This window comes from Myotis yumanensis, unplaced genomic scaffold, assembly GCF_028538775.1.
Source record: "Myotis yumanensis isolate MYYU_CA2020_CCGP unplaced genomic scaffold, mMyoYum1.0.hap1 SCAF_2, whole genome shotgun sequence".
NCBI lineage: Eukaryota > Metazoa > Chordata > Mammalia > Chiroptera > Vespertilionidae > Myotis > Myotis yumanensis.
This window is the reverse complement of record NW_027223753.1, coordinates 26,528,264-26,549,697: the sequence shown is the minus strand read 5'-3', so window position 1 is coordinate 26,549,697 and position 21,434 is coordinate 26,528,264. Positions and strand designations below refer to the sequence as shown.

The window sequence follows — 21,434 nt, the reverse complement described above, 5'->3', positions numbered from 1 at the left end:
AGTGCACGTCATAGCGACCAGTCAGACACTTAGCATATTAGCCTTATATATATATAGATTCCAAGGCTTTTAGGAAATCACTGAAAGACTTTAAACTGAAAAAGTACACGGTCCTATTTGTGTTTGAACAAGAACATTCTGGCCATAGGATGGAGACCAGTGGGATTAGGAGTGAGGGTCTGATGCAGATGTCCTGGCAAGATATGAGAGTGGTTTGGACAGCAGTAGATAAAAAGAAATGGACAGATTTGAGAGTGAGTGATCTAAGAGTTGGACATTAAAGGAGCTAGGTTGTCTATGAGAGTGTGTGAGTAGTCAAGTAGACCATTAGTTTTCTGGGTTGAGCAGCTGGGGAGACAGTATTTCTTTATAGAGACTGGGAACACCGCAGGAAGACTAAGATTGAGGGGGAAAAGTGATGAGTTCAGTTTTAGACATGTTCAGTTTGAGGTGTCTGTGAGATTTCCTGAATGTGCAGGTAGACCTAGGACTGGAGCTTTGAAGACAAGTCTGGCCAGGAGGTATGGATTTAGGAGTCCTAAGATTGAAAGAATATAAAATGAGACCAGAAAAAAGTCAGCCAGAGCTATTGAGGAGCTACATTAATAGTAGTTGGAAGAGAAGCCAGAAAAGGATAGTTAGGCCCTAACCGGTTTGGCTCAGTGGATAGAGTGTCGGCCTGCAGACACAAGGGTCCCAGGTTCGATTCCAGTCAAGGTCATGTACCTTGGTTGCGGGCACATACCCAGTAGGGAGTGTGCAGGAGGCAGCTGATTGATATTTCTCTCTCATCGATGTTTCTAACTCTCTATCCCTCTCCCTCCTCTCTGTAAAAAATCAATAAAATATATTTTAAAAAAGAAAAGAAAAGGATAGTTTGAAGGAGCAACCAGAGAGGTAACAGAAAATCAAGAAAGTCAAGGGAGCCCTAACTGATTTGGCTCAGTAGATAGAGCATTGGCCTGCAGACTGAAAGGTTCCAGGTTCGATTCCGGTCAAGGGCATGTACCTTGGTTGCAGACACAGCCCCAGTAGGAGGTGCGCAGGAGGCAGCTGATCGATGTTTCTAACTTTCTATCCCTCTCCCTTCATCTCTGTAAAAATCAATAAAATATATTTTTTTAAAAAAAGAAAGAAAGCCAAGGGAAGAAAATATTTCAGAAGGTCAGTGGATACCTGTACTAAATGCAATAGAGTGATCAAATGAAAAGAAGATGGAAAAGTGTCCATTGGATTTAGAAACATGGTGGCCATTGGTGATATTATCAATAGCAATTCTGTAAAGTGGTAGTAGGCAGAGACTAGATAGGAGTAGGATAAATGAGAGGTGAGAAAATGGGTACAGCATTGTAGGTCACTTGAAAAATTTGCTCTGAAAATGAGACAATCAAAAGGTTTTGAGGGAAACATTCATTTACTCTGTTCTTCAAGCTAAAGACTGGGGAGTCATATTCAACTCTTTTTTCTCTCTTGTGCCACTTCCATCAACAAAGCCTGTGGGCTCCAGTTTCAAAATATATTCTGAATCTCACCACCTATTCCTCTTCCCACTGCTACCTACTCCAAATCACTATCGTCTCTTGCCTGGACGATCTTTAAGAGCCTCTTAATTTACCTCTTCATTTGGTCTCTCCCTAACACCCTCCCCTACATAGCAGATCTGTGAACTGTAAGAAGCAAGTTATCTCTCCCTATATATTTTGTACACACAGTGGTGGAAAAGGCACAGGATAATCTGTATAGTCATTCCTCTTCCAAGATAGGGAAAGTAGGAGGCACACACAACAGAGCCAATTGTGAAATCCAACAAGTCTATGTTGATTAGAGCTTAATCCAATTGCCTGAGAGTTGCTCTTGTTCACTGTGGGCTTGGTTCAACCCTTTGAATCATTTCTTCCTTTTCCATAAGAAAATTGAGTTTACAACTGAGCAGTCCTCTGAGTAACTCCTGCTGAGACAGGAGAAAGAGAGAGAGAGAGAGAGAAACATCCATGTGGGAGAGAAACATTGATTGGTTGCATCCCAACTGGGGATCAAACCCACAACCTGGGTATGTGTTCTGACCAGGAATTGAACCAATTACCTTTCATTGCATGAGACAACACTCAACCAACTGAGCTACACTGGCCAGGGCTTTTTTTTTTTTTTTTTTTTTTTGGATTTTTAACATTGAATATCGACATGAAAGTGAAATGTGCATTGGCTGCCTCCTGCACGAACTCCTACCAGGGATCGAGCCCGCAACCTGAAAATGTGCCCTGACCAGGAATTGAATCCACAACGTTTTGGTGCATAGGAAATTGCCCAACCAACTGAGCCACACCTGTCAGGGCTGGTGTCTCTTCTTGTAAGGACACTAATACTATCAGGTCAGGGACCCCCCATCATGACCGCATTTAACCTTAATTGCTTCCTTAGAGACTCTATTTCCCAAAACAGCCACCCTGGGGGTTGGGTCTTCAACATACGAATTTGGATGGGGACACATTCAGTGTATACATTAATTTCTCAGGAACCTCCTGAGAAACAGTCTTGATCTCTGTCCACTATTTGATTCAGACACATACAGATACATCTGATGGATTGGTATGGCCCTGACTAATTTCAGGAAGCTCAAATGTGCACTTGAGGGAAAATTAAAGAGAAGGAGGAGGCTGCATGAGGCTGTCATAAGAAGACAAATCTAGTAACGGACTGTGAGAGGGGAGTAACAGGTCACTGCACTACACAATACCAAAAACACCATACACATCATAATATTTGTGAATGGAAGTTCCTGGAGTTTTTTGTAGTGCAAAACCTGTAAGGCCATACCTAAATGGTAGTTCTGAATACAATGTATCAGCAATTACTGGTACCCTTCCTGAAACCTTTCCAATCCAGACACTGTGTTGGAATGTCTGGGGAGAAAGGTGCTATATATACATGATTTGAAAAAGTTGAATCATTAAATATCATCTCATTTGGGGACCTTCTTTGCTATCTATGGTATTCTTCTGAGTTTATTGTCCTTTTGCTATGGGATCCTGCAGGGATTGGACCGAAACCGGCTCTCCGACATCCCCCAAGGGGTCCCGGATTGCAAGAGGGCGCAGGCCAGGCTGAGGAACCCCACTGATGCACGGGGCTGGGGAGGGATCTTGGAAGGGCTCCAGGTCATATCCAGCCCATCTTGCCCAGTCCCCATTGGTCGGACCCCAGCAGCAAGCTAACCTCCTGGTCAGAGCATCCGCCCCCTGGTGGTCAGTGCATGTCATAGCGACTGGTCAAACAGTCAGACACTTAGCATATTAGGCTTTTATTATATAGGATATATATTTTTAATGAATTCAGAGCGGAAGGGAGAAGGAGAGAGAGATAGAAACATCAATGATGAGAGTGAATCACTAATCGGCTGCCTCCTGCATGCCCCACACTGGGGATCCAGTTCACAACCTGGGCATGTGCCCTGACCGGGAATCAAACCTGGGACCACCTAGTTCATAGGTTGATGCTCAACCACTGAACCACACTGGCTGGGCTATGGGACCCTTTTAATTGAGATTAATGCTAAGGGACCAACTACTAGTTAAAGTACTTTGGCTACAAGCACCAGAAGCTAAGTCTGGATAACTTAAGGTGAAACATGAAGGAACTTATTGAAATAAAATATGAAAATTCATAAAGTCAAAAGACAATCTGAGCAGCCAAGTTTCAACATATTCAGGAATCAGGGCAGTTCTGCATATGTAGGTAGCAGAAATGAATAAAAAGTCTCTTCAGAATGCTGCCCCAGAATGAGTCAGCTTCAAGAGTTTTCTGTCCTCCTGTCTTCCACTAAAGAGACAGAGGAAGCTCTTCCATTTGCCTTAGTTGGGATTAGATACCATCCTCTGACTAGGGAAGGGCAGAGAACGATGATTGACAGCCCCATCAAACCAGTGTGCAATGGTGAGGAGGCAGTGTACAAAACAAGGAGATAGAATGCTGATAGAGAAAAACAACAGATGTTTTCTGCATTCCAACCATGGGTTGCCAAGCAACGTCTTCCCACTTTTTTTTATATCATATATAATTTTTTTAAATGCCTCTGCCTAACAATATAATTATCTCACATGCAAACAAAAAAATACACTCAATTTCTAAAAGGAGACAGCCCGCATCCAGTTATGGCATCCGTTCCCTGGTTCCATCATGATCCCCCTGCATATTGTGCAACTTGTGGACAAAATGACAAACTTAACCATCACCAACCCACACCATATGCTATTCTAGGGCAAAGGAAAAGGAAAGAAAAGGATAATTACTTTTAAATATATCTGGCTTTCTTCATATTACTATATGTGGAGTTTAGAAGAAATAATAGTGTTTCTCCTTTTTACACTCACACTTTTGACATCAGGTGTTTTTCCCCTTTTGCTTTGATCTCTGCCCCCAAGTTATGGACAATCAAAACACTCTGGACTTGCATTAACTTAGGTAGCTTTATCTTTACACAAAATTGCACAAAGTAACTGAACTAGTCTTAGCTCTTCCTAGGTGTACTACCCCTCCCCTTCATCACACATTGAAGTCTCACTGAGTTACATTTTTAATAATAATTTTTAAATGTTAAACCACCATTATAAAAATATATAATCCTCAGACCCCCATATAACCCAACTTCTTCTCTTTCATACCTCAGTGAGTGGCAAATCGAAAATTTCACTATTGAGAGACCTTAATTTTTTACTTATAGATCAAGTTAATAAAAGATCAATATTTTCTTGACTAAACTATATATGCAGAATATTCCACATCTCCCAGCAATGTGAAGGGCAAGGTGAAAATTCAAATTTTCAGTGTGGCTAAAAAAATCATTCTACTTTCAACTTTACCTAATATTCTATGCCTCCTATTTATTAAGTATCATATACTTAATATATGGAGGTTCACCAGCAAATTGGTTGGTTGAACAAAGCTAATATTTTTTCCCTTAGGTTCTTACAACTATATCATATGTCACAGTATAAGACTACTTGATGGGTTTAGATTTATGTTGCAGATTCAGAGTTGAAGCGAGCTAAATTGCTCTGCATAATAGAGAAGAAAATTTGGAGTATAGAAGGCAATTCTAGAAGAAGGAGGACATAGAAAGGGTAAAGAGATGGGAGCCAGCAAAATTCTGGAAGATTGGGTGTACATGAAGTTAAATGTCAGTGAGAAATCTGTAGAATGGCAGGATAACTGAAAAGAATTTTACGGTTGGAGTTTTCCCTTATGCAAAATTTAAGTGTACATCCTTCATCTTCTCCCTTCCCACCCCTAATTTTCTATAATACCTAATACTCAAGTTAATGCTTAGTATGAGTGGCTTTTATAAAACTTGAAGAGGGGACAGCATATAATTGGAAGGAATCTGGAACCCAGAAGAATAATATGAAAATGTAACCCCTGCAAATTAACAGGATTTAAGCAATGTGCAGATTTTTTCCATTCAGTTTGGGATTAGAGGTTAGAGATAATCTTTCGTAATTCGAAGGGTAGGGAGCTGGTTTACATATAAAACCTGTGTGTTTGGCCTCTCCTTTTCTCATCCTACCAGGTGTGGCTTGAGATAGGAGGGCGGGGGCGGGGGGGGGGGAGGGGAAGGGGGGGTACAGAATTCTAGGAATCACCCTTGTTCTGTCTCCATTTGGGTCCACTCCTGTTGGTAGATCTTCCTTGCAGCCCACTAGTCTACAATAAGGGCTGACACGCAGGGCCACTGAGCATAACCTTGAAGATAGTGCCTAGCCAACACTCCACACACCAAGTCCTGCATCCTGGCACAGAGCTGCTTCTACTCAGGGAGGGGGCACCGTTTATTAACTTCCTCTAAGGTTCTCTGTGGGATAGAGGTGCCACTGGCTGTGTCTGAACAGAAAGGGGAAACCAACCCCTCCCATACATGTCCTAAATAACACTTTCTCACCTACCTTCCCCTGGAGGTTTATACAATTCTCCACTCTTGGGTTTCACTAATTGTTCCTGCTTTAGCTACCTCATTCCCTCTACCACCATAATTTGGAAAGCCGCCTCTCTCACAGTGGAGTTAGGACTTCTATTGCAATGCAGAACAATTGCATTTATTTCTTTGCTCCTTGGCCTTCCAAACTGTGTTCTTTTAGGCCTGCTGGGAATAGTGAGCTGGCCTATTGAAGAGTCAGGTACCTCTTAATGGCTTCTCCCTTTTCTACACAAAGACACAAAGGCCCTGCCAAAGCTTTGAAATTAAACCCTTAAACTCCTCCAGGCTGTGCTTGTGCATATTATATAAAAAGAAGCCTGTGAAAGGGAGAAAGAAAGGGACAAAGAGTGTGGTTTTCTTTTACTAGTTACAATTGTTAGCATTTTCTGATTTTTCTGAAATGAGTACACAGAGGCTCATAGAGGTTATATAACTTGCCCGAGGTCACACAGCTAGTAAGTGGTAAACTGGAGGTTGATCCCATCCCAGGACTTCAGATTGCATATAAGGCTCTTTCCACTTGAATTTAGCTGTCCCTGGAAGGTTGAGGTTGACTGCCAGTAGAGTACAAAGAGATTTTCCCATAGGAGAGAGACGTCTCGGTCTCTCAGCAGGTTATAAATACAGTGTAGGACCTAAATATCTCTATAGTTGAGAGCTAAAGTACCTAAAGTACCACCTGAAGTGTCTTACCCTCATGTGGGCAGCTCTATGTACCAAGTATACAACTCTAGGGTACATTTCTTTCTCTCGCCCTCTCTCTAATCTGTAATTAGAACAAGGAGTGTCCAATTCAATTCAATCTGGGAAGTTCACACAGAGGAGATGTATACTTAGGAGCTATGGGTTGGCTACCTGCCATGTGGAACAAAAAACTGGGACAATCTTGCCAGTCCAAAAACCTAATGGGTGAAGATGGCAATTTGTCCAAGACTTGAAAGCTATTAACATGATAGTTATTTTCCATGTTCCAGTTATTTCAAACCTGAACAATTTTCTGTCACAAGTTTCACCAGATTCAAGATGGTTCACTGTTGTAGACCTCTGTTCAGCCTTTTTCAGCATCCCTAGAGACCCCAACAGCCAGTATCTACTTGCCTTTACTTGGAACAATCAACAATATACCTGGACAGTCATGCCGCAAGGATCTGCTGAGGCCCCTTCTTACTTCTCTGAAGTATTCCACCAAGATGTAAGCATCCCCTAGTTCCCCAGGAAATCAACCCTTTTACAATATGTAGGTGATTTCTCGCTATGCTCAGTTACCAAAGAGGTGGCCATGCAGGATTTTGTTTGCTACAACAGTCAGCGGAAAAGGGACATAAAGGATCTAAGGAAAAATTACAATTATCTCCAGACACTGTTCATTATCTAGGTCATAGAAGCACTCAAGGAATCCAGCTAGCTCCAAAAAGAATTAAGCTAATCCAAGAATTTCCTAGGCCCACAATCAAGTGACAGCTTTGTGGATTTCTAGGTCTGACTGGCTATTGGTTCCTAATTTTTCTTAATTGACTTCTCCACTCTATTAACTTACTAAAATTTCAGTCCTTGGACCCCTTCCTTGGGAAAATAAACATGAGCAGGACTTTAGAAGACTAAACAAGGGTTGCAAGAACCACCTGCCCTACAGCTACCTAACTGTTCAAAACTTTTCACCTTATTTGTTCATGAAAGAGATGACCAAGCCCCAGGAATGCTCACGCCAAAACATGACTTTTACTTACAAACTCCACACACTGTTCAGAGTCTTCTTAACTCTGAATTGACTCAACACTTCTCTCCAAGCACACTAACCTCCCATGAGATCCTTCTGCTTTCACCACCTAATCTGCATCTTAAACATCACAACATTCTTAATTCAGCTACTATCCCTGCCTGACAAAGATGAGCCCTATGACCATGAGATAATGACATCCCATTTCACAGCACTGTGTCATGATTTACAAGGCACTCCTGTGACTAATCCTGATTTAATCTTGTTTGTTGATGGGTCATATTGTAAAAATGAAAAAGGGAATTACCAAACTGGTTATGTTGTTGAACTCCTTGAGAGGGGAAGTCTCCCATGATCTGAATCAGCCAACAAGCAGACTCCGTGCCCTTATCAGAGCATGCCAGTTATCAAAAGGACAAATGGTTAATATACTGATAGCTGATATGCCTTTGGCGTTGTCCATGATTTGGGGATGGCAGGGGTTTTCTTATGTCAACTGAGACCTCAGTTAAAAATGGACAAGTAAACGACCTTCTTACTGCTATTCTCTTACCCTCTGAAATTGCTGTCATCAAATTGAGGTGCACACTAAAAAGACTGACCTGAGCATCAGGGAAAGACCCTAGCTGACTTTCTTGCAAAGGCAGCAGCAACGGAATCTATAAAGGCTGTGACACATGTGGATGAAGTCCATTCTGCTTCTGCAAAAAAAAAGACCTTATTGTCAGACTTGTCTCCTCCCCTTTCTGTGTATTTAAGCCTTCCATTTTGTTTATTGATTTAAGGGGGGGGGGGTGGAGAAAAACATCAATTTGTTGTTCCACTTATTTATGCAGTCATTGGTTGCTTCTTGTATGTGCCCTAACCAGAGACTGGCAGCCTTGGCATATTGGGATGATGCTCTAAGGAACTGAGCTCCCCGGCCAGGGCTAAAGCCTTCCATTTTGTACAGCTCTTTGGAACGCCTTTGTATCTGCTAGATAGGATGCTACCCAATTATTGAATGATTTAATAAAGCCAATTTGATCTTAAATTTACTCGTCAAATTTTTTAAAAATATTTTTTATTGGTTTCAGAGAGGAAGGGAAGGGGAGAGAGAGAGAGAGATACAATTTCAATGATGAGAGAGAATCCTTGATTGACTGTCTCCTGCACGTCCCACACAGGGGATTGAGCCTGCAACCCGGGCATGTGCCCTGACCAAGAATCAAACCGTGACCTCCTGGTTCAACCACTGAGCCATGCTCGCCAGGCTTGGAATATATTTTTAAGGTAGAGCCAACTGGATTGGCTGATAGATCCAATGTGGGGTATGAGGAAATGAGAGGTGTCAGGAATAATGCTAATATTTTTGGCCTAAACAACTACAAGACCAAAACAAAACAAACAAAAATATAAAAACAACTACAAGAATGAAATTGCCACTTCCGAAACTAAAATAAGTCTGGGAGAGAAGGGTGGGGTTCCTGTGTTGGGGTGTAGATTCAAGATTTTGAGATGTCAGTTAGTGATGTAAATAGAGACATCAAGTAGAAATTGAGTCTACAAATGTGTATTCAGGAGAGAGGATGAAGCTGAATGAGTAATTTGGAAGGTGCAATGTATTTAAGTTCACAGGACCAGAGGAGATGATCTAGGCCAGTGGTCGGCAAACTCACTAGTCAACAGAGCCAAATATCAACAGTACAACGATTGAAATTTCTTTTTGAGAGCCAAATTTTTTAAACTTAAACTATATAGGTAGGTACATTGTTATTAACTTAATTAGGGTACTCCTAAGCTGGCCTCCTCTCCCTCCTCCTATTCTCTCTCTCTCTCTCTCTCTCTCTCTCTCTCTCTCTCTCTCTCATCGAACCTGATACCCTTCAGTCCGCAGGCCAACACTCTATTCACTCAGCCAAACCAATCAGGGCTCTTCTCCTCTCTTTTTTTGGGGCTCTTATCCTCTCTTCTTTTTCCCTAGAAGAAGGAAAGGAGAAAGGCAGAGGGTTTTGAATCCGTACCAAAAGGAGGGATAAAGAACTCTACTTAGACATAGAGCAGTCCAAGTAAGACCCCAGAGGCTTGAAACAGTGTACAAGTTGGGGAATTATGATGTGTTCCAACCATAAAGTGAAAGAAAGAATGGGAGGAGATGAGGTTGGAGAAAGGGGTCCCAGGCTGTCCTCACATGGAAGTCATTACAAAGCCTCTCTTTCCCACACTCCCTCTTCACTCTCTTTCTCCCTTTCACCAGGTTCACCTATTTGCTTTAAAATAACCCCTCAATTGAAAATTGAAAACAATTCAGGCCTTAGTCAGGATTTTCACCTTTATCCTGAGAACTCGTTAGTCAACAGAGCCAAATATCAACATACAATTGAAATTTCTTTTGAGAGCCAAATTTTTTAAACTTAAACTATATAGGTAGGTACACTGTTATTAACTTAATTAGGGTACTCCTAAGGCTTAGGAAGAGCCACACTCAAGGGGCCAAAGAGCTGCATGTGGCTTTCGAGCCGCAGTTTGCCGACCATGGATCTAGGCCAATGATTCTCTACCGGAATGATCTACCCACTAGAGGAAGTTTTAGAAAATCACCAAAACATTGAGAAGGGGGATATGGGAGTGGGAGGTCATGATGATTAGGGTGAAGAACACTATAAGGCTTTATGGGTGGGGCCAGGGCTTCTAAGCATTCTGCAATGCACAAGATAATCCTATATTATAGAAATTGTCTTACATTTTACATCATTTTCAAATGTCCTATTGGACATTCATTTGGTGAAAATATGTTTATATTTATTTCAACCTACATCGGTTCTGCACATACACAGTATTTTTTATATGGTTTTAATATACATTGAGATTCCCAACAATGTGATTGATGGGAGAGAGTGCTTTGTCTTGTTTGGAAAATCAATAACACCACTGCTCTCTGTATTTTAGATGCCAATCCTAAATCAGTCTGCATATGCAGCTTTGACAGGTACAGTGATTCTAGGGATGGATGGCTGCAAGCACCTGATGATTACATTAGAGCTTCTGCTGAAGTTGTGCATAATTTTACATGTTGCATTAGTTTCCCCTTATTTCTCCTTTTATTATAGGGACTTAAATTCATTATTTTGAAATTGCATGTGAAGATAATTTGGAGGGGGTGAGGGATAATCTGCATTTACCCCTCCAAACCCGATCCACTCTCTGCTCTTTTGCACCCTTGCTTCCTGCCCTGGGGGGGCCAGCTTTTATGAAAGGCATGAGTCAAGCTCCCTTGCCCTGTACTTTCTGGTTGGGTTCAACCGAAGGAACATACCACTCCCTTATCTTGGCCCTTTAGGCCTAAGGATGGCAGACACTCCCTCTAGTTTTTTGTGAAATTTTGATGAGTTTATTTGACATTTTTTCACCCTCTAATTCTTTCTTATTCCTTGTTTGTTCTCTTAACTTTGCCTACATCTTTGTCAATAATCCCTTGCTTAAACTGGCCTCAATTGGACTTGGCTTGAGTGTGCCATCTGTTTCCTTCCAGGCTCTAACTAATACAGTAGTTACCTTATTCCTGAATTTCACTTCAAGACAGTAAAGGGACAATTAGAAAAGATGTGTTATAAAAAGGGAATAAATCCAGAATGTGGATTACTCTACAGAACAATTGAGCTGGTTTCTGCAATCAGTCAATAGTATAAAAAATAGAGAGGAGGAGGACCACTGCAGATTTAAAAGGTTGAAAGGGCATAACAAAATGTGTAGACCTTGTTTGGATCCTAATTTGAACAAACCCAGTGTAAGAAGACATATCAGAGACATTAGGAAAGGTATAATTATGAATCATATCTACACTAATAAAAGAGAAACATGGTAATTAGCGTATGACCGCTACCCTTTTCATTGGCTAATCAGTGAGTATATGCAAATTAACTGTCAGCCAAGATGGCGGCCAGCAGCCATGCACTGAAGCGAGCAGGGAGGCTTGCTTGCTTCAGTGACAATGAACTCCAACGTTCCCCGCCTGCCGCTGCCGGCCTCTCAGCTGCAACTCTAAGCAACTATGTACTATGTTGCAAATAAGAAGCTAAACAAACCCCCAGACTGGCTTTCATTCAGCCGGGCTTTAGCAACATTGTATTGATGTTTTCAGCAGCGAGGCCTCAGAGCTAAAGCTGGCCCAGAATAAAAAAAAAAGAAGGAGCGGTTGGAAGCTTCAGTCACTCGCTTCCGGAAAACAGCCCTCAGCCCCTCACCCAGACTGGCCAGGCACCCCAGTGGGGACCCCTACCTTGATCCAGGACACCCTTCAGGGCAAACCAGCCGGCCCCCACCCATGCACCAGGCCTCTATCCTATATAGTAAAAGGGTAATATGCCTCCCGGCAATGGGATCAGTGTGACAGGGGGCAGCGCCCAAACCCCCTGATTGCCCTGCGGCTCTGTGTGTGACAGGGGGCGGGGCGACAACCTCCCTATCTGCCCTGCTCTGTGCCTGATAGGGGGGAGCTCCTCAATCCCCTGATTGCCCTGCGGCTCTGTGTTTGACAGGGTGCAGCGCACCAACCTCCTGATCGGCCCTGCTCTGTGGGTGATAGAGGGCGGCGCCCCAACCCCCCTCCACGGGCCTTGCTCTGTGTGTGACAGGGTAGAGCCATAACCTCCCCATTGGCCCTGCCCTGAGTGTGACAGGGTGCAGCGCCCCAACCCCCTGATCCGCCCTGCTCTGTGTGTGACAGAGGGCGGTGCCCCAACTCCCCTATTGGCCCTGCTCTGTGAGTGACAGGGGGGAGCTCCTCAAACCCCTGATTGGCCCTGCTCTGTGCGTGACGGGGGTGGCGCCGCAACCTCCCCATCAACCCTGCCTTGAGTGTGACAGGGGGCGGTGCCCCAATCCCCCAATCGGCCCTACCGTGAGCATGACGGAGGGTGGCATCGAAACCTCCTGATCCACCCTGCTCTGTGCATGATGGGGCGGCGCCCCAACTCCCCAATCGGCCCTGCTCTGAGCCTGACCAGGGGCTGCACTTAGGAATTGGGCCTGCCCTCTGCCACCCCGGAGCAGGCCTAAGCCAGCAGGTCGTTATCTCCCGAGGGGTCCCAGACTGCGAGAGGGCACATGCCGGGCTGGGGGACCCCCCCCCCCAGTGCACAAATTTTTGTGCACCAGGCCTCTAGTATTATATGATATCAAATAACTATTTTAAATTTTGTTAGGTATGGTCATGGCACCATGGTTATCTGAGAAGATGGCCCATGTCTTTAAGAAATGACATGGAGCCTAGCCGATTTGGCTCAGAGGATAGAGCGTTGGCCTGAGGACTGAAGGGTCCCAGGTTCGATTCCTGTCAAAGGCATGTACCTTGGTTGCGGGCACATCCCCAGTAGGGGGTGTGCAAGAGGCGGCTGATTGATGTTTCTCTCTCATCGATGTTTCTAACTCTCTATCCCTGTCCCTTCCTCTCTGTAAAAAAATTCAATAAAATATATTTTTTTAAAAAAAGAAATGACATGGAGCCCTAGCTGGTTTGGCTCAGTGGATGGAGCGTCAGCCTGCTGACTGAAGGGTCCCAGGTTTGATTCCAGTCGAGGGCACATGCCTGGGTTGAGGGCTCAATCCCCAATAGGGGGCGTGCAGGAGGCAGCCCATCAATGATTCTCTCTCATCACTGATGTTTCTATCTCTCTCTCTCCCTCTCATTTCCTCTCTAAAATCAATAAAAATAAAAATATTTTTTTAAAAAAATGACATGGAGCCCTGGCCGGTTTGGCTCAGTGGAGACATCATCAGCGTGTGGACTGAAGGGTCCCGGGTTCGATCTGGTCAGGGCATGTACCTCAGTTGCAGGCTCCTCCCCAGGCCAAGCCCTGGTCAGGGCACGTGCAAGAGGCAATCTATCAATGTGCTTCTCTCACATGGATATTTCTCTCTGTCTTTCCCTCTCTCTTCCCATTCTCTCTAAAATAAATGAAAAAATATCCTCGGTGAGGATTAATTAAAAAAAGAAAAAAAGAAATGATGCCCTAGCTGGTTTTGCTCAGTAGATAGAGCATCAGCCTGAGGACTGACAAGTCCCCCCGTTGATTCGGGCTTGAACTCCAGTGAGGGCATGCAGGAGGCAGCCAACCAATGTTTCTCTCTCTCTCTCCCCCTCTCCCTTCCTCTCTGAAATCAATAAGAAATATATTAAAAAAATAAAAAAGAAAGAAATGACATGGTGAGTAGGAGAGACTGTTCCATGACTTGACCATGCATGACCAGTGAGCTACACTGGGCCAGAAAGGGGAGATTGCTTACTGCAAACCTCTCTTAGAGAATGATTGTAACTGATGTTCATTCTGACACACTAGGGTAAATCAGCACCCCTCGCCTGCCTCCCACTTGTGCCGTTTCCTGGAACAGGCTATTGTCCTGATCTGGTCAAACATGTAAAGTGATTGCCATACTTGGTAGCATTCATGTACTAGTACCTATGACTATTCCTGCCCACCCCCCACCTCCACCTCTTTTATCCTATATAAGTCTTTGGTGCCTGCCAAGCAGCACAAGGATCCGTTTCATCTTGCACTCACCCAAGACACACCTTGTATGCAAGTTTCCCTTAATAAACTTTATATTAATTACCAGACTGGAGTGGCCAGCCTCTTTCTTCAGTCTTTCCCTGTCCTTTGCTTTCAGAGGTAGATTTCCAGTCTCAGGGCTTTTCCCTGGGTCTGCATAGATGAACACATGGTATGTGGGATTTGCTTTAAAATACTCTGCAAAGAAAAGAGAAAAAGGGATAGATAAAGCAAATGGGGAAAATATTGTTAAATATTGATTCCGGGTAATAAGTATATGAGAATACATTGTACTGTTCTCTTGACTTTAAAAAAAATAGTTTTATTGATTTCAGACAGGAAGGAAGAGGGAGAAAAAGATAGAAACATCAATGAAGAGAGAGAATCACTGATCAGCTGCCTCCTCCACGCCCCAAACTGGGGATGGAGCCTGCCACCTGAGCATGTGCATTGAGACTGGCAATCGAACTGTGACCTCTTGGTTCATAGGTTGATGCTCAACCACTGAGCCACACCAGCCATGTCGGCTGGGCTGTTCTCCCTATTTTTGTTTGTATGTTTGAAATTCCTTACGATAAAACATTTAGCAAATAAGTTAGATTAAATTAAAATGGAACATTGGGTCTGACAGGAGCATCAATCAAGGCAGGAAGTACAGGCAAGAGAAGAGGTCTAAGACTGGTTCCTGGGCATGCCAGGTAGAGGTTGGGAAGATGGAAGGGAAAAGAAAACAGAGAGCCTTAGCCGGTTTGGCTCAGTGGATAGAGCATCGGCCTGTGGACTAAAGGGTCCCAGGTTCAATTCCGGCCAAGGGCACATGCCTGGGTTGCAGGCTAAATGGTGTGCAGGAGGCAGCCAATCAATGATTCTATGTCATCATTGATGTTTCTATCTCTCTATCTCTTTCCCTTCCTCTCTGAAATCAATAAAAATAAAAAAATAAAAAACAGAGAGAAGGGTGTCCCTGTGAGGTCAGGTGAGTGTTTCAAGGAGGAGTGATCATTTGGGCTGTGGATGGGGTGAGAAAGAGTGCAACTGAAAACTGACCATTGGATTTAGCAACATGGAAGTCATTGATGACTTTGGAAAGAGCAATTTTGGTGTAATGGTGGGACAACACCTGACTGGATTAGAGTCCAATCATCCATCTCTCTAGATACTGTCCCTTTTCTCTGCTCCCCTTGATGCATTCCCTGTGTTTAGGGTAAGTGGATTGGAGTGGGTTCAAAAGAGAATGGGAGTAGAGAAAGTAGAGAGAGGACAGAGTCAAATTTCCAAGATGATTTGCTATAAAGTAGATTAGAGAAATGAGGTGGTAGCTAGAAAATAAGTGTGCTGTCAGAGAAGGATTTTGATTTTATCTGATTTTTAAGATAGGAGATAACATGGCATGTTTGTAAGTTGCTGAGAATGCATCAGTAAAAGGGGGAAATGGAAGATGCAAGAGGGAGAAATAAAATAACTGTAGAAGGAATGTGCTTGAATAAGGCAGTGGAGATGCTGGTGGGTAGGTTGATGCAGTGGTAGTAGAACGTAGAGGTTACCTTCTAATTGCTTTTCTGATGAAATAAGAACCAAGATCATCATTTGAGAATATGAAGTGGAAAACTTTAGAAATAAAAAATTGGTAAGTAGCCCTAACCGGTTTGGCTCAGTGGATAGAGCGTCGGCCTGCGGACTCAAGGGTCCCAGGTCCCATTCCGGTCAAGGGCATGTACCTTGGTTGCGGGCACATCCCCAGTAGGGAGTGTGCAGGAGGCAGCTGATCGATGCTTCTCTCTCATCAATGTTTCTAACTCTCTCTCCCTCTCCCTCCCTCTCTGTAAAAAATCAATAAAATATATTTTTTAAAAAATTGATAAGTATTAATTGCATGTGTGCTGTTTTGAGTAGCATGATGATATCTCAAGTCATCCCACTTCATCCTGCCCAGGATATGAATCATCCCTTTATCCAGCATATCTACATTGTACGCACTCCTCTTCTGTTAGTCACTTAGTAGCTGCCTTGGTTATCGGATCAACAGTCATAGTATTACGTGCTTGTGTTCAGGTGACTCTTATTTTACTTAATAATGGCCCCAAAGTGCAAGAATAATGATGCTGGCAATTTGGATATGCCAAAGAGAAGCTGTAAAGTGCTTTAAGTGAAAATGTGAGTTCAGTGCAATAAGATATTTTGAGAGAAACCACATTTATATAACATTTATTACAGTATATTTTATAATAATTCTATTTTATTACTGATTATTATTGTTAATCTCTTACTGTGCCTAATTTATAAATTGAACTTTATCATAGATATGTATGTATAGAAAAAATTATGTATAGGGTTTGGTGCTACCCATGGTTTCAGGCATCTAATGTGGGCTTGAAAAATATCCCCTGCAAATAAGGGGGTCTATTGTAGTTTTTACCTTTGGTGGAATGGATATTGATTATATGGAGCATGAGGAACCTTCCAGAGGATGGAAATGTTCTATATCTTGAACTAGGTGGAGTTTATATGGCTGTACAATTATTTCTCAGTATTCACAGGGGATTGGTTCCTGGACCCCAGAGGATATCAAGATCCAAGGATGCTCAAGTCCCTTAAATAAAATGATGTAGTATTTGCTTGTAACCTATGAAAATCCTGCAATATACTTTAAATAATTTCTAGATTACTTACAATACCTAATGCAATGTAAATGCTATGTATACAGTTGTTATACTGTATTATTTAGGGAATAATGACAAGAAAAAAGTCTGTGTTTAGTACAAATACAACTGTTACTGGAAAGTCCCTTGAGTCGGAGGGGGCTATACTACTATTCAGCTCTTGTCAGTCTTATAAGAAAGATTTCAGACAAGTGACAGACAGCAGCGTGGGAGCAAAGCAAGAAAATTTATTAAAAACTAGAGGCCTGGTGCACAAATTTGTCCACTGATGGAATCCCTCTGCCTGGCCTGCTGAAACCAGCAGTTCGACATCCTCTGAGGGGTCCTGGAGTGCGAGAGGGCACTCTGCAAAGTTGCTGCTGCTCAGCAGCTCCTACGTTGAGCATCTGTCCCTTGGTGGTTGGCCGGTCACTTAGGCTTTTATATATACAGATGAAAAATACACTTGGCATATAGCACAGTGGGCAACCCAGCTAGTCTGAGCACCCTCCCTGGTAGAGATTTAAGGATTTTATACTTTCCTGTCTATAGATTTCAAGGTTCCTCTGCCAGATATCTTGGGCAACAGACTGGATTTCAAGGTCCCCCTTTTACTTTGTGACTTTTCCCAGAATTTATGAGAACATCTGGCTCCCAGCTGGCGTGGCTCAGTGGTTGAGTGTCTACCTATGAACCAGGAGGTCACAGCTCAATCCCCGGTAGGAGGCATGTGGGAGCCAATCAATGATTCTCTGTCATCATTGATATTTCTCTCTCCCTCTTCCTTCCTCTCTGAAATCAATAAAAAAAATATTTTTTAAAAAGTACTGTTGCAGAATACCAAAGAAATACCAAGCATGCTTCCTAGAGAAAGGGAGGGACCCTGTTTATTAACACTAGTGGACTCGGGAATAATTTCCAAATCAGAGTGAGTAACACACAGAGGGTTTCACTTTTTATAACCTTCTGGGATCTTTGTCTTGCAGATATGGTTCTGCCCCCTTTTGTGGGCTTACAGGAAGGCCCCCAGGTGTTGGAAATTCCCAGGCCATATCCGATGATCTGTCCTGGGGCCAGCGATAACTACCTCCCCCTCCCCTCCCGCCCCAGGGCAGTGCATTGTTCACAGTTTTTATGGCCTGACACACCTAGCAAGACCAGTTTCCTCCTCAGGGTTAAAAAACCTAGGTCTTTTCCCTTGTAGCCTCTGCCACTGGGTCCCTGTAAGCAGGGAGTGGAACAGGTCCTCCCCCACACTGCATTGTTCCTTGGTGTTATCATTTATGACCAAGCTAATGATCTGGTAGCCATAGACAAATGTGGAACTAGCTTTGGAATCTGGGTCCTGGTGGAAGTGAAGGGGGAGGGAAAAACAACTTGGTAGGAAAAGAAAAATAACTCTGAGCTTAGGAATAAGCCCTAGATTCCATTCTCTTCTGACTCTGACTGTGTACCTTGTGCAAATCCCTTGGCTGGGTTGTTCCTCTGCCTTCCCTAATACAGGCATCCTTTGAGGCTGCATGAGACTCCTGAAGAGGAAGGTACTGGGATGAGTGACTACCATGACTATCATGAGAGACAGTAGAGGCTCTAGGTCTCATTCCCCATCTCTTATGAACCACTAGAAGGGTAGATAGCTCCCTGTTTTTCTGACCGTAGGTCACCCCAAGACATCCAAGACTCCTCCCAAACTATCTGGGTGATTTTTTGAAAGCTTTGGGGTGAGGACACAGTCCATCCAACGTAGGCCAATTTCAATGGAATCTCTGCCAAACTGAAGGCAATTTCCTGGAAGGTGAGCAATCAGAGCTGTCTCTGGGCTGGGCCTCTTTAGGGCCTCACCCCAGAAAGGGCCTCAAGCCACAGAAATCAGGGATTTCCTTGATTGCCCAGGAGATTTGAGCCCCACCCTACCTGCCCAGTTGCCCTGGAGGAAAAGGCAGAAGCTCTGGATCTAATCCAAAACACCTTCTCTGGCCCACTACCTCCTCTGTCATTGTTGCTTCTTTCTTCTCTTTTCTCTCTCCTGCCTCCCTTCTTGGGGTTACTGAAAGGGCGAGGGCTACGCTCTCCATCTTGCCCCGGATCCTCCGTTTTTGGGCAGCAGCCATTAGCCATGTGCTCAGCAAGGAGCTTCTTCCCAGAAGCCCAAGCCTCTGCTAACCACACCTAGGATTTCTTTAAACTAACCAATGATAATCAAGGGAAGTGCCCGCCATAGACACAACCACATCCTGTGTAACAAGACACCGACTTGCGCCTGGCCAATCAGCAGGGCCCACAGTCCTCTCTCCTCCCCTTACTCCAACCCCCCTATAAAACCCCTCTCCCACAGAGCTCGCTCTCTCTCTCTGCCTCCTGCCGCTGCGTCGGCGAGTGTGGTGGACGGGGAGCTTGAGCTAGCTCGAATAAAGGCTCTTTTGCTTTTGCATCTGACTCGGCTGGCTCCCTGGTGGTCTTTTGGGGATCCTGAAATCTGGGCATAACATTGCAAATATATTTTAGCAAGTAGACAAATTCACAAATATAGAATCTGCTAAGAATGAGGATCAGCTGTGTGTTATGCTGGGGGCGCTTGGAGGAACCTCTGACTCTGCCTGGAATACAGAGAGGTCCAGACAGGGGGCCTATAATAAAAAAATAATCAAATAGCTACAGTATTTCTTTTCTATTCCCAGGTATTTTGTTGAGCTCATAAATGTTGTCTTCTCTCACCATATCTTCTAACTCAGCACTGGATAACAACTTTCTGCAACAATGAACAAGTTCTATAAAACTTGTGGTTATCGAGAACTTAAAATGAGACTAGTATGAGTGAAAAAAATTGAATTTAAAGTTTTATTTAATTTTAGTTATTTTAAATTTAAATTTATATAGCAACATGTAGTAGTGGTTATCATTTGGATAATGCAGTTTTAACTGTTTGTTTTATATAAAGGGTATTGATTTTTTAATATTAATTTTATACCCACCTTGGCCAAGTGGCTCAATTGGTTGGAGCATTGTCCTGTACACCAAAAGATTGAGGTTCATTTCCCAGTCAGGGCACATATCTAGGTTGCAGGTTCGATCCCCAGTCCAAAAGTGTATGGGAGGCAACTGATTGATGTTCTCTCTCACATTCAAGTTTTTCTCTTTCTTTTTCCCTCCCCCTCTCTCCCTTCATCTCTCTCTAAAATCAATAAGCATATACTTGGGTGAGGATAAAAATTAAAATAAAAATTTTATACTCATTTCTTTAGTGAATTTTCTTGTTGATAGTTTTTTTCCAGTTGATTAACTTGTTTTCTCTTAGAATACAAATATGTCATTGATAGATGAAGATAAATTTACCTACTCCTTCCCAATTTTTGTTTTTCTTATCTAATTGCATTGACAATGTTAAAAAGAAACAACAGACCCAAAATGGAGTCACTTGTTGTAAACCCCACCAAAACTTAATACCTAACCTAATTGCAGTTTTAATCTCCCCAAGGAATGAAATTTTAAATCAGTCGGTCTGGAATTTCCTGAAAACACTAGTAAGGTAATCTGATTGATAAGACCCCTGTCTTCCCCTAAGGAAAGTTAACCTTACCTGAAATAATCCACTCTTTTAAAAAAGACAAAAAACATTTTTATTGATTTCAGAGAGGGAGGGAGAAGGAGAAAAAGATAGAAACATCAATGATGAGAGATAATCTTTGATTGGCTGCCTTCTGCACGATTGGGGATTCAGCCTGCAACCCGGGCATGTGCCCTGACTGGGAATCGAATTGTGACCTCCTGATTCATAGGTCTACGCTCAACCACTGAGCCACTGCAACCAGGGCTGATTCCTTTTTTTATATGAAAACTAGAGGCCCGGTGCATGAAATTCATGCACAGGTGCAGTCCCTAGGCCTGGCCAGTGATTAAAGCTCGAGCATCTGGTGTGGAAGAGCAGGTCCCAGCTGACCTCTGGGCCCTGGGCAGCACCTGGGCCCCTGAGGCCCCATGCGCCCCCCTCCATCTGAGTTGCGGTCCCGAGTCCCCACATGGAGATGTGGTGAGTGCGGCCTGACACCACAGGCCGGGGCACAACGTGGGCCTCTGGGCCGCTCAGCAGCGCTGCACAGAAGCCAAATGGGCAGTGTGCTCTCTCCCTGCTGGCCTTGTAGACCAGCTGCTGCATGAACCCATGGGGAGCCCCACTGGCCCCTGTGGTCTCAGTGGCTGTGGCCTGACTCACCCAGAAGAGGCTGAGTGGGTGCGGGGCAGGCTCCTCGTGGGTGCCTGTCACCTGAGTGCGGGGGGTGTGGGGGGGGGCCTTCCCTGGTGCACGAGCCCTGGAATCCTAAGGGAGGATAGCTGGAGGAGTGAGAGTGAGCTTAGCAGACACCCTGCATTCTCACCACACCTTCATCCCTGCCACCCCCAACCCCAGGTAGCTGGCAAGAGGTTGTAGCCCCCCACCTGGGTGCCATGAGAAGTTGGTCACCGCCACTCACCCCCGGTTCCCTGTCCCAGCCTCGGGCCCAGTCCTGATAGGGTGATCAGGGCCTGCCAGCTGCTGGTCGCCATCTGCGGGGTGATCAGTGGGGCGATTGGGCCCCCGCTCGCAC

At 43.9% G+C, this 21,434-nt stretch overlaps 1 protein-coding gene across 1 annotated transcript in view; it reads left to right on the top strand.

Moving 5' to 3' along the window:
• MYCL (MYCL proto-oncogene, bHLH transcription factor) overlaps positions 1 to 21,434 on the top strand; it is a 104,617-nt gene that overhangs the window by 15,998 nt on the left and 67,185 nt on the right. The gene's annotated exons all lie outside the window — the stretch shown is intronic.